We start from the raw sequence: 9,581 nt of genomic DNA on the forward strand, positions 1-9,581 counted from the left end.
TCACTGACACTGTGGGAACCCTATAGGTTCAAACCTACGTGAACTCTGTAGGCTTAAACCTGCAAGACCAAATTGATGCTTTACCCTGTTTGACATCATAGTCTTAAAATCAAATTTGCTTACCCTCATTCTTTCATTGTTAAACACACTCTGGTTATTGTTCTGCTGTTTCCTTAAGGGAAAAAGATAAAGAGGCTCTAAAATTCTAGGCTATAAGAAAAACTCAGGGTGGCTGCAAACCCACCATCCAGATGCCCTTTGGCAATTGGTGGACAATGAAACCTAGGGTCAAGTAGGTCACTCAGCTTGTTAAGGCTAAAGTTGGTAGACTGAAAATTCTGAAAGAGATGGGAATACCAGACCACCTGACCTGTCTCTTGAGAAACCTATATGCAGGTCAGGAAGCAACAGTTAGAACTGGACATGGAACAACAGACTGGTTCCAAATGGGAAAAGGAGTACATCAAGGCTGTGTATTGTCACCCTGCTTATTTAACTTCTATGCAGAGTACATCATGAGAAATGCTGGGCTGGAAGAAGCACAAGCTGGAATCAAGATTGCCAATAACCTCAGATATGTAGATGACACCACCCTTATGGCAGAAGGTGAAGAGGAACTAAAAAGCCTCTTGATGAAAGTGAAAGAGGAGAGTGAAAAAGTTGGCTTAAAGCTCAACATTCAGAAAACGAAGATCATGGCATCCAGTCCCATCACTTCATGGGAAATAGATGGGGAAACAGTGGAAACAGTGTCAGACTTTATTTTTGGGCTTCAAAATCACTGCAGATGGTGACTGCAGCCATGAAATTAAAAGACACTTACTCCTTGGAAGAAAAGTTATGACGAACCTAGATAGCATATTCAAAAGCAGAGACATTACTTTGCCAACAAAGGTCCATCTAGTCAAGGCTATTGTTTTTCCAGTGGTCATGTATGGATGTGAGAGTTGGATTGTGAAGAAAGCTGAGGGCCGAAGAATTGATGCTTTTGAACTGTGGTGTTGGAGAAGACTCTTGAGAGTCCCTTGGATTACAAGGAGATCCAACCAGTCTATTCTGAAGGAGATCAGCCCTGGGATTTCTTTGGAAAGAATGATGCTAAAGCTGAAACTCCAGTATTTTGGCCACCTCATGCGAAGAGTTGACTCATTGGAAAAGACTGATGCTGGGAGGGATTGGGAGCAGGAGGAGAAGGGGACGACAGAGGATGAGGTGGCTGGATGGCATCACCGACTTGATGGATATGAGTTTGAGTGAACTCCAGGAGTTGGTGATGGACAGGGAGGCCTGGCGTGGTGCGATTCATGGGGTTGCAAAGAGTTGGACATGACTGAGCAACTGAACTTAACTGAACTGATAATGAATGTTGCTGCCTGCCATAAAACTAATGTCACAAAGCAATGTTTGCCATGACCACATCTCAGGAACAGATTGCTTTGCATATTTACCTGAGGGCCAAATACACTTCCTAGTCTACTGGCCTCTCCTTGTGTGTCTGAACGGCCAATGTTAAGGAGTTCACTGACACTGTGGGAACCCTGTAGGTTCAAACCTACGTGAACTCTGTAGGCTTAAACCTGCAAGACCAAATTGATGCTTTACCCTGTTTGACGTCATGGTCTTAAAATCAAATTTGCTTACCCTCATTCTTTCATTGTTAAACACACTCTGGTTATTGTTCTGCTGTTTCCTTAAGGGAAAAAGATAAAGAGGCTCCAAAATTCTAGGCTATAAAAACCTCAGGGTGGCTGCAAACCCACCATCCAGATGCCCTTTGGCAATTGGTGGACAATGAAACCTAGGGTCAAGTAGGTCATTTAACCTGTTAAGGCTAAAATTGGTAGACTGACTTCTAAAAGTGTTTTTCCACTTTCTTTGCCAGGGATAAGAGGAAATGCATTCAGAGAGGTCAAGAAAATCAAGTTTGCTTGGAGCTTTGCGGCTAATGAAAGGCTCTGTTCCAATGTGGACCATGGCAAAATATCATTGACCCAAATCCTTTGTTGAATGAACACCGCTGAGAGACGCTGACCCAGTTTCTTTCCATATGGCCTTTATTTTCTCTTTTTATGTTTGGATTTAAGTTACTGTGGATGCCGAGAGACAAAGGTGTTTTTGGGTCAAAGACTTGGTGTGAATTGTGCAATCGCTCCTCTAAGAGCCACTGAAATGAAACTTGAGGCTGAGCCTGCGATGCCCTTGGATTATATCAAATGTAGATTGGACTCTTACAGAGGAAAGTTGGCTAAAACAAAGCTCAATATTTTTTTTACCCAGTGGTGTTAATAGCTCTTAACGCTTCAGGCCACCATGGAGTCAGGAGCAAGATCGGAATTAGGAGAAATGGCACGCTGCAGGGAACAGTATGAGGGAGGGGGCTGGAGTGAATGGAGATGCGTGGGCGCTGTGGGCAGGGTAACAGTCTAGAGCCCCTTCAAAGATTGTTTGACGTTATGTTGGAGGAGTGCTCTGTCTGGAAGGAAGAGAAATGAATAGTTCTCCTGGGTTCCCTTACCCTACTGCTCTCCACCTGGGTGCCCTTTCCCAATAAAATCCCTTGCTTTGTCAGCACATGTGTCTCCTCAGACAATTCATTTCTGAGTGTTAGACAAGAGCCTAGTTTCGGGCCCTGGAAGGGGTCCGCCTTCCTGCAACAGTACTGGGAAGAAAACCCAGGATGCCTGCTCTGAGCCCACACGCTGGCATGGCCACCAGAGAGGGGGTTCTTTGTCCAGCTGAGCATGGGTGGGCAGGACTAGAAGCTAAGTCCTGAGAATAGAAGAGAAGCCCGGAGGCTGAAGCAGCCAACTCTGACTACAGGGCTGGGCTCACCAAACAATGGTCCTGTTGTGCTAAATCTTAAAACATGATAAAAATATTATTTTGAAAGAAATGTTGAGTCTCAGTATTCAGGTCCTCTCATATTAGTGGCAAATTTTCTGTGTTCAGTTTTGGCCTCTGACTTCATGCCGCTTTCCCATTGTCATGAATCTCCTCTGTTTACTTAAGACATTTTTATACAGCATCTTATTGTTCAGGTACAGTTCTAGGCACTGGAGGTGGGGCTAGCTCTCTTCTCTTGGATACTACATTTTACTGGAGGAACAGACAGAAACAAAGACATAAGTATATACTACATAATACATGCTATATGAGATGGTTGGACGGCATCACCAACCCGATGGACCTGAGTTTGAGCAAGCTCTGGGGGTTGCTGATGGACAGGGAGGCCTGGTGTGGTGCAGTCCATGGGGTTGCAAAGAGTCGGACATGACTGAGTGACTGAACTGTACTGAACTGATATACTATATTATAACATCTCACATCATTCCATACCACATCACATCACGCATACATATATTTTTTGATGTGAACCATTTTTAAAGTCTTTATTGAATTTTTTACAATATTCCTTCTGTTTTATGTTTGCTGTTTTGGCCATGAGGCATGTGGGATCTTGGCTCCCTGATCAGGGATCGAACCTATACCCCCTGCATTGGAAGGTGAAGTCTTAACCACATACAAGTCCCTCATACATACATTTTTTTAAAAGTGATGCTGAGTCTCCTCCCTAAGGGAGAAGAGAAGGTGGTGTCAGAGAGGTGTCTCTTACACATTACATCTTTTCTGGCTTAGAGCACGAATTCCCTGCTATGGATGAAAACCCGGACTGGGGAATAAGTTTTCCCTTTAATAGGAGTCACACAGGAGGCAGGAAATGTGGGTGAGTTCCTCGAGCGACACTTCTTGCCCCATCAGTCAGAGGGACTTCATCTCTGGTGACCTGGCTGGTGATGACTGGGGGATTTAGGGACTCTGATTTAGCAGGAGGCCGGAAAGAGAAGGTGAGGGGTCAAGCAAGTCTAGGTGGTGTTGGCACACAGTAGAGGGCATGGAGAGTGACAGCCACTGGGTGTGCAGTTACATTCTGGGATGAGAAAAATGTTTTAGAATGAGAGAGGGGTGATGGTTCCACAACTTTCAGGATATACTAAAAACCACTGAATTGTACCGTTTTATAGGGTGAATTTTATGGTGTATGAACTTTATCTTTTTTTACACTTACTTCTTAAAATTTTATTGGAGTATAGTTGATTTATAATCTTGCATTCATCTCAGGTGTACAGCAAAGTGATTCAGTTATACATATAATGTGAAGTAGCAATTATCACAGATAACTTCAAATTCAGCAGAAAGGAGGGGAGGAAACTTGATTTCCTGACCTCACATCTTAATATTCTTCCCATCTCACCACAGCCACCTCTTAATTATGTTATAATGTTACCTTATTTTTCATCAAAGGAAAACATCATAAATTCAAAACCATCTGACCACTTTTGTTTATAAGCGAAATCATTTAATCCCAGCTCAGGCAAAAATAAAAGCAGTGCACTAACAGGAAGTCACGGCCAACACCTGTACACAACAGCACAAACATGAATTACCATAAGAACAGCGCGTTTCTGAATCATTGGTGTGATGAGTAAGTGAGAAGCCAAACAGGGTCACCGTATTGCTGAAGGCCTGAGCTGAGTTATGTCTCCCAAACTGTTGAATTGTAGAGAGGCCTAGGCAAGGAGGGCTGCTGTGTTCCTAATCCCTGAAACTGGCCTGATGGATGCTGGAGAATCCATCTCTTGAGCATCACTGGCTGGCAGAGAACCATGCCAGCAGTCAGGGCCAGCTCAGTCTGGCCCTGCAATTAAAATCAGGGGGTGGGGGTGGCGGGATGGGGGAGGGTCTGCCATTAAAATCAGTAACCCCATATCCTAAACACAAAATGACAGCACCACCTTGGTAGGTGAGAGAAAGGAAGTACATTGTGCAGAAGGTGGAAGCTTTGAGGGGAGAAAGTAGTCTTCCCCTTGCTTCCTATAACCACAGTAGCACCTTGAATCCAGTGGAGGTGGGAAGCCTTATAACCATCGCCCCTTGACTTACTGGGAAGATCAGCAAAGAACCCTCCTGCTTATGCCACTTCCACCTATAAGATCTAAGGATGTCACATGGCCTTCCTGAGCCTCGGTTTCTTCATCTGTATAGTGGGGATAGTAATAGTTTATCCCTGGTAAGGTTGATAGAAGGGTTAAATGGGATACTGCCTGTGTACCCTGCCTGCATACAACTAAGATATTAAAAATATGGTAGCTCTTCTTGGCCAAGGGGTAGTCAGGGAGGTGCTGTGGTCTGATTTAACAGACAGAGGAACTGCAGCCAGGAAGAGTGATTCATGGCCTTCCAGAGACAGAACTGAATAAATTCCTGTTTCATGGCCTAGCCTAACACACTGTCAATGTTATCTTAAAGATAATACATGAAAGAGGTAAGAGAGGCAAAACAGAACACAGAGCCTCCCACAGTCACTTCCCAGAGAACTCATGTTGCAAACTGTCTCCTGCCCTCTCTTTGTATGTGTATGTGCGTGTGTGTGTATGTGTGTATGTGTGTGTGCATGTGTGTGTGCATGTGTGTGCATGTGTGTGTGCGTGTGTGTATGTGTGTATGTGTGTGCATGTGCGTGTGTGTGTGCATGTGTGTGTGCATGTGTGTGTGTGCATGCGTATGTGTGTATGACTGCACCGATTCTTAGTTGCAGCACGCGAGAGCTTGGTGTGGCATATATGGGATCTTGGTTGCTGCTTGTGGGATCTTAAGTTGTGGCATGGAAACTCTTAGTTTTGGCGTGGGGGATCTATCTAGTTTTCTGACCGTGGATTGAACCCAGCCCCCTTGCATTGGGAGCGTGGAGTCCTAGCTCCTGGACCACCAGGGAAGTCCCCTTCCTTGTCTTTTGAAATCACATGTCAGATTATGACACAACTCATGTTAATTCCCCTTTCCTTTCAGGAGAAATTCTGGGCTTACTGCTGGGACGTTTCAGGCCCTTCAGTCAAGGGCCTGATTCTGCTGGCCGGACTTCCCTTCTGCTTCTTCCCTCAGTCAGTTCTTGGTGTTTCCGTGGCATATGGGTCACCCTACATGCCTTAGCACAAGTCAGAGCCTCTGTTCAGAACACCCTTTCATCTCCAACTCAGCCTTGAAGGTAAATTTCAGTTGCAGCTGCCCCAAGAAGCTTCTTCACTCGCTGGGCTTCACTTCACCATGGTTTCATGGGAGACTCTTCACACACAAGGGCTCGGTGTCAAAACCCCGTGGATGGGATGGGATGGGATGAGATGAGAGAATCTTACAGGTAAATATCTTAGAGCCCTGGGTCCTGAATCAAGGCTAGCAGTTTGCTGAAGCTGTTGGTTTCAAGCAGGAATCTAGAGAAGTCTCTTTCTTTGGTCTGTTGGCCTTTCAGAACTTAGGAAATGTAATAGTCAATTCATTAGAAAGAAACATCTCAGTCGTTGGTGATACATACAGGCTAACACTTACTTATAGTTGATTAATACTGGAGTTCCAAAATCGAGAGCTCTCTGATTTAACTTGTTCATTAGAATGATAATACTGTTAAATCTAATTACTGCCCCCCAAATTGCTGTGAATCTAAAACCAGTGGGATGATTCTGAACTGTGAGCTCTCTCTGAGTATTATCCTTTTGTATGGTCAGAGTCCTGGCCTGCATATTTTAGACTTCATTCAAATTAGAAACTTATATTTATTATTGGGCTGTAAAACATTTTGAGTTCTATATTGGACTGTGAAAGTGCATCCTTATTGTACTTTTGAGACAATCGAGACACTAATTGAGAAATTGGGACACTATTGTCTCTATTGACATAATTGTCTCAATTGGGACACGAATTGAGAAAGTTACTTACTTTCATAGTAAATGCACTTTTTAAATGTTATGATCTTCATTATATGAAAGGCATAAATCTTGCCAGATTTCATTTCCCTGGAAAGATATACAAATATTTGGATAGTAAAATGTATCTTTTTAATGCAAAGAAAGGAAATTTTTCTTGCTCTTTAGAAAGGAAAACTATTTTTTTTCTATTCTGTTTATTAAATATTTAACCAATTTAAATAAATAACTTAAGATCTTAAGTGAAACATAGAATTGGAGACACTAAGGTCACAGATCCACCAAAAACCCTTATTTTAATTTTTATGCTTAACTAACTAAAATAACAGGAACTATACCATTACTAAACCATTGGTAATATTTTTATACATATTAAGTAATAATTCCTTAGAAATGTTTCAGAATCTGCCTCCCTTGCAGTTTAAGCGAGAAGCTGATGTGAACATTTATATGCATGCCTAAAGATATTTTGTTTTCCTTGTCTGATTTTATGACTTGAAACTGGTGGTTCTTGTCATCAGCTCCCACCTTGTCCCCAAAGAAACCCACTTAAATGCATGCCTTAACTCTCCTCTCATCTCACATGCTAGTAAAGTAATGTTCAAAATTCTCCAAGCCAGGCTTCAGCAATACGTGAACTGTGAACTTCCTGATGTTCAAGCTGGTTTTAGAAAAGGCAGAGGAACCAGAGATCAAATTGCCAACATCCGCTGGATCATCAAAAAAGCAAGAGAGTTCCAGGAAAACATCTATTTCTGCTTTATTGACTATGCCAAAGCCTTTGACTGTGTGGATCACAATAAACTGTGGAAAATTCTGAAAGAGATGGGAATACAGACCACCTGACCTGCCTCTTGAGAAATCTGTATGCAGGTCAGGAAGCAGCAGTTAGAACTGGACATGGAACAACAGACTGGTTCCAAATCGGGAAAGGAGTACATCAAGGCTGTATATTGTCACCCTGCTTATTTAACTTCTATGCAGAATACATCATGAGAAACACTGGGCTCGAAGAGGCACAAGCTGAAATCAAGATTGCCGGGAGAAATATCAATAACCTCAGATATGCAGATGACACCACCCTTAAGGCAGAAAGTGAAGAGGAACTAAAAAACCTCTTGATGAAAGTGAAAGAGGAGAGTGAAAAAGTTGGCCTAAAGCTCAACATTCAGAAAACGAAGATCATGGCATCCGGTCCCATCACTTCATGGGAAATAGATGGGGAAACAGTGGAAACAGTGTCAGGCTTCATTTTTGGGGGCTCCAAAATCACTGCAGATGGTGACTGCAGCCATGAAATTAAAAGACGCTTACTCCTTGGAAGAAAAGTTATGACCAACCTAGATAGTATATTCAAAAGCAGAGACATTACTTTGCCAACAAAGGTCCGTCTAGTCAAGGCTATGGTTTTTCCTGTGGTCTTGTATGGATGTGAGAGTTGGACTGTGAAGAAGGCTGAGTGCCAAAGAATTGATGCTTTTGAAGTGTGGTGTTGGAGAAGACTCTTGAGAGTCCCTTGGACTGCAAGGAGATCCAACCAGTCCATTCTGAAGGAGATCAACCCTGAGATTTCTTTGGAAGGAATGGTGCTAAAGCTGGAACTCCAGTATTTTGGCCACCTCATGCGAAGATTTGACTCATTGGAAAAGACTCTGATGCTGGGAGGGATTGAGGGCAGGAGGAGAGGGGATGACAGAGGATGAGATGGCTGGATGGCATCACTGACTCGATGGACGTGAGTCTGAGTGAACTCCGGGAGTTGGTGATGGACAGGGAGGCCTGGCGTGCTGCGATTCATGGGGTCGCAAAGTCGGACATGACTGAGCGACTGAACTGAACTGAACTGAACTCTCCTCCTTCTCAGAAATGGAGGATGTGGTTAAAATACCAGGGTTTACTTTCCTTGTCTTGTTTCAGTTTTTAAAATTTTATGTATTTATCAGTTTTGGTTGCACTGGCTCTTTGTCCCTGCCTGCTGGCTTTCTCTAGTTGTGGTGAGCGGGGCCTCCTCTCTACTTGTGGTGCACAGGCTTCTCGTTGTGGTGGCTTCTCTTCTTGCAAAGCACAGGCTCTAGGGTGTGTGGGCTTCAGTCGTTGTGGCGTACTGGCTCAGTTGCCCCATGACATGTGGAATCTTCCCAGAGCAGGGATTGCACCCGTGTCCTCTGCAATGGCTGGCCGATTCTTAACCACTGACCACCAGAGAACACCTTGTTGTTTTTAATCTCTCCCCAAGATGCATTGTAAATACCTTTACTCCTGATCTGCTATATGGACTATAATTCTTTTTTTCTCTCCCACCCTTCCCCCAACATCAATTATATCCAAAGAAGTGACATCTGATAATCTGGGTGCTGAGGAAATGTGTAAAGAAACAAATAATGCATGCAAGTACCAAAACTTGGCAAAAGAGGAATGCGGCAATAGGATGTAATTAATTATCTTATTTGGGGAACAAGATATAGATTTCCTAACAAAAGTTCATCCGGTGGGTGAATGAATGAATAACTTTGTAAAGATAGAAACAGGATGAATAAAGGGCAGGGTGAACTTGGGCTTGAAGAACAAGAATAATGACTGCTTTTCTTTGGTTCAGGGCAGGAAGAACTACAAAGGCAGGAGCCTGTGTGGGGTAGATGATATCATGCTTACAAGTGACAAAGAGAAAACACACCTGCTTTTTAACATTGCCATTCTATCAAGGTTAATGATCCACACAATGCAAAACATGGGGACCAGGAAATGGAAGCCCAAGGTAGGGGAAGGAATGGGAAAAAAAAAACAAACACTTGTTTTGAATAAGTCCATATCCTGGTTCAGTCAAAT

The 9,581-nt window shown here is 43.3% G+C and overlaps 1 non-coding gene across 1 annotated transcript; it reads left to right on the top strand.

Moving 5' to 3' along the window:
* The first annotated feature begins 6,211 nt into the window (after positions 1-6,211).
* Positions 6,212-6,347, top strand: LOC114115938 (small nucleolar RNA SNORA2/SNORA34 family). Its single transcript, XR_003590043.1, has one exon. It is a non-coding gene; the product is annotated as a small nucleolar RNA SNORA2/SNORA34 family (small nucleolar RNA).
* Positions 6,348-9,581: the final 3,234 nt, after the last annotated feature.

The sequence above is a fragment of the Ovis aries genome, chromosome 7 (genome assembly GCF_016772045.2).
Source record: "Ovis aries strain OAR_USU_Benz2616 breed Rambouillet chromosome 7, ARS-UI_Ramb_v3.0, whole genome shotgun sequence".
Taxonomy (NCBI): domain Eukaryota; kingdom Metazoa; phylum Chordata; class Mammalia; order Artiodactyla; family Bovidae; genus Ovis; species Ovis aries.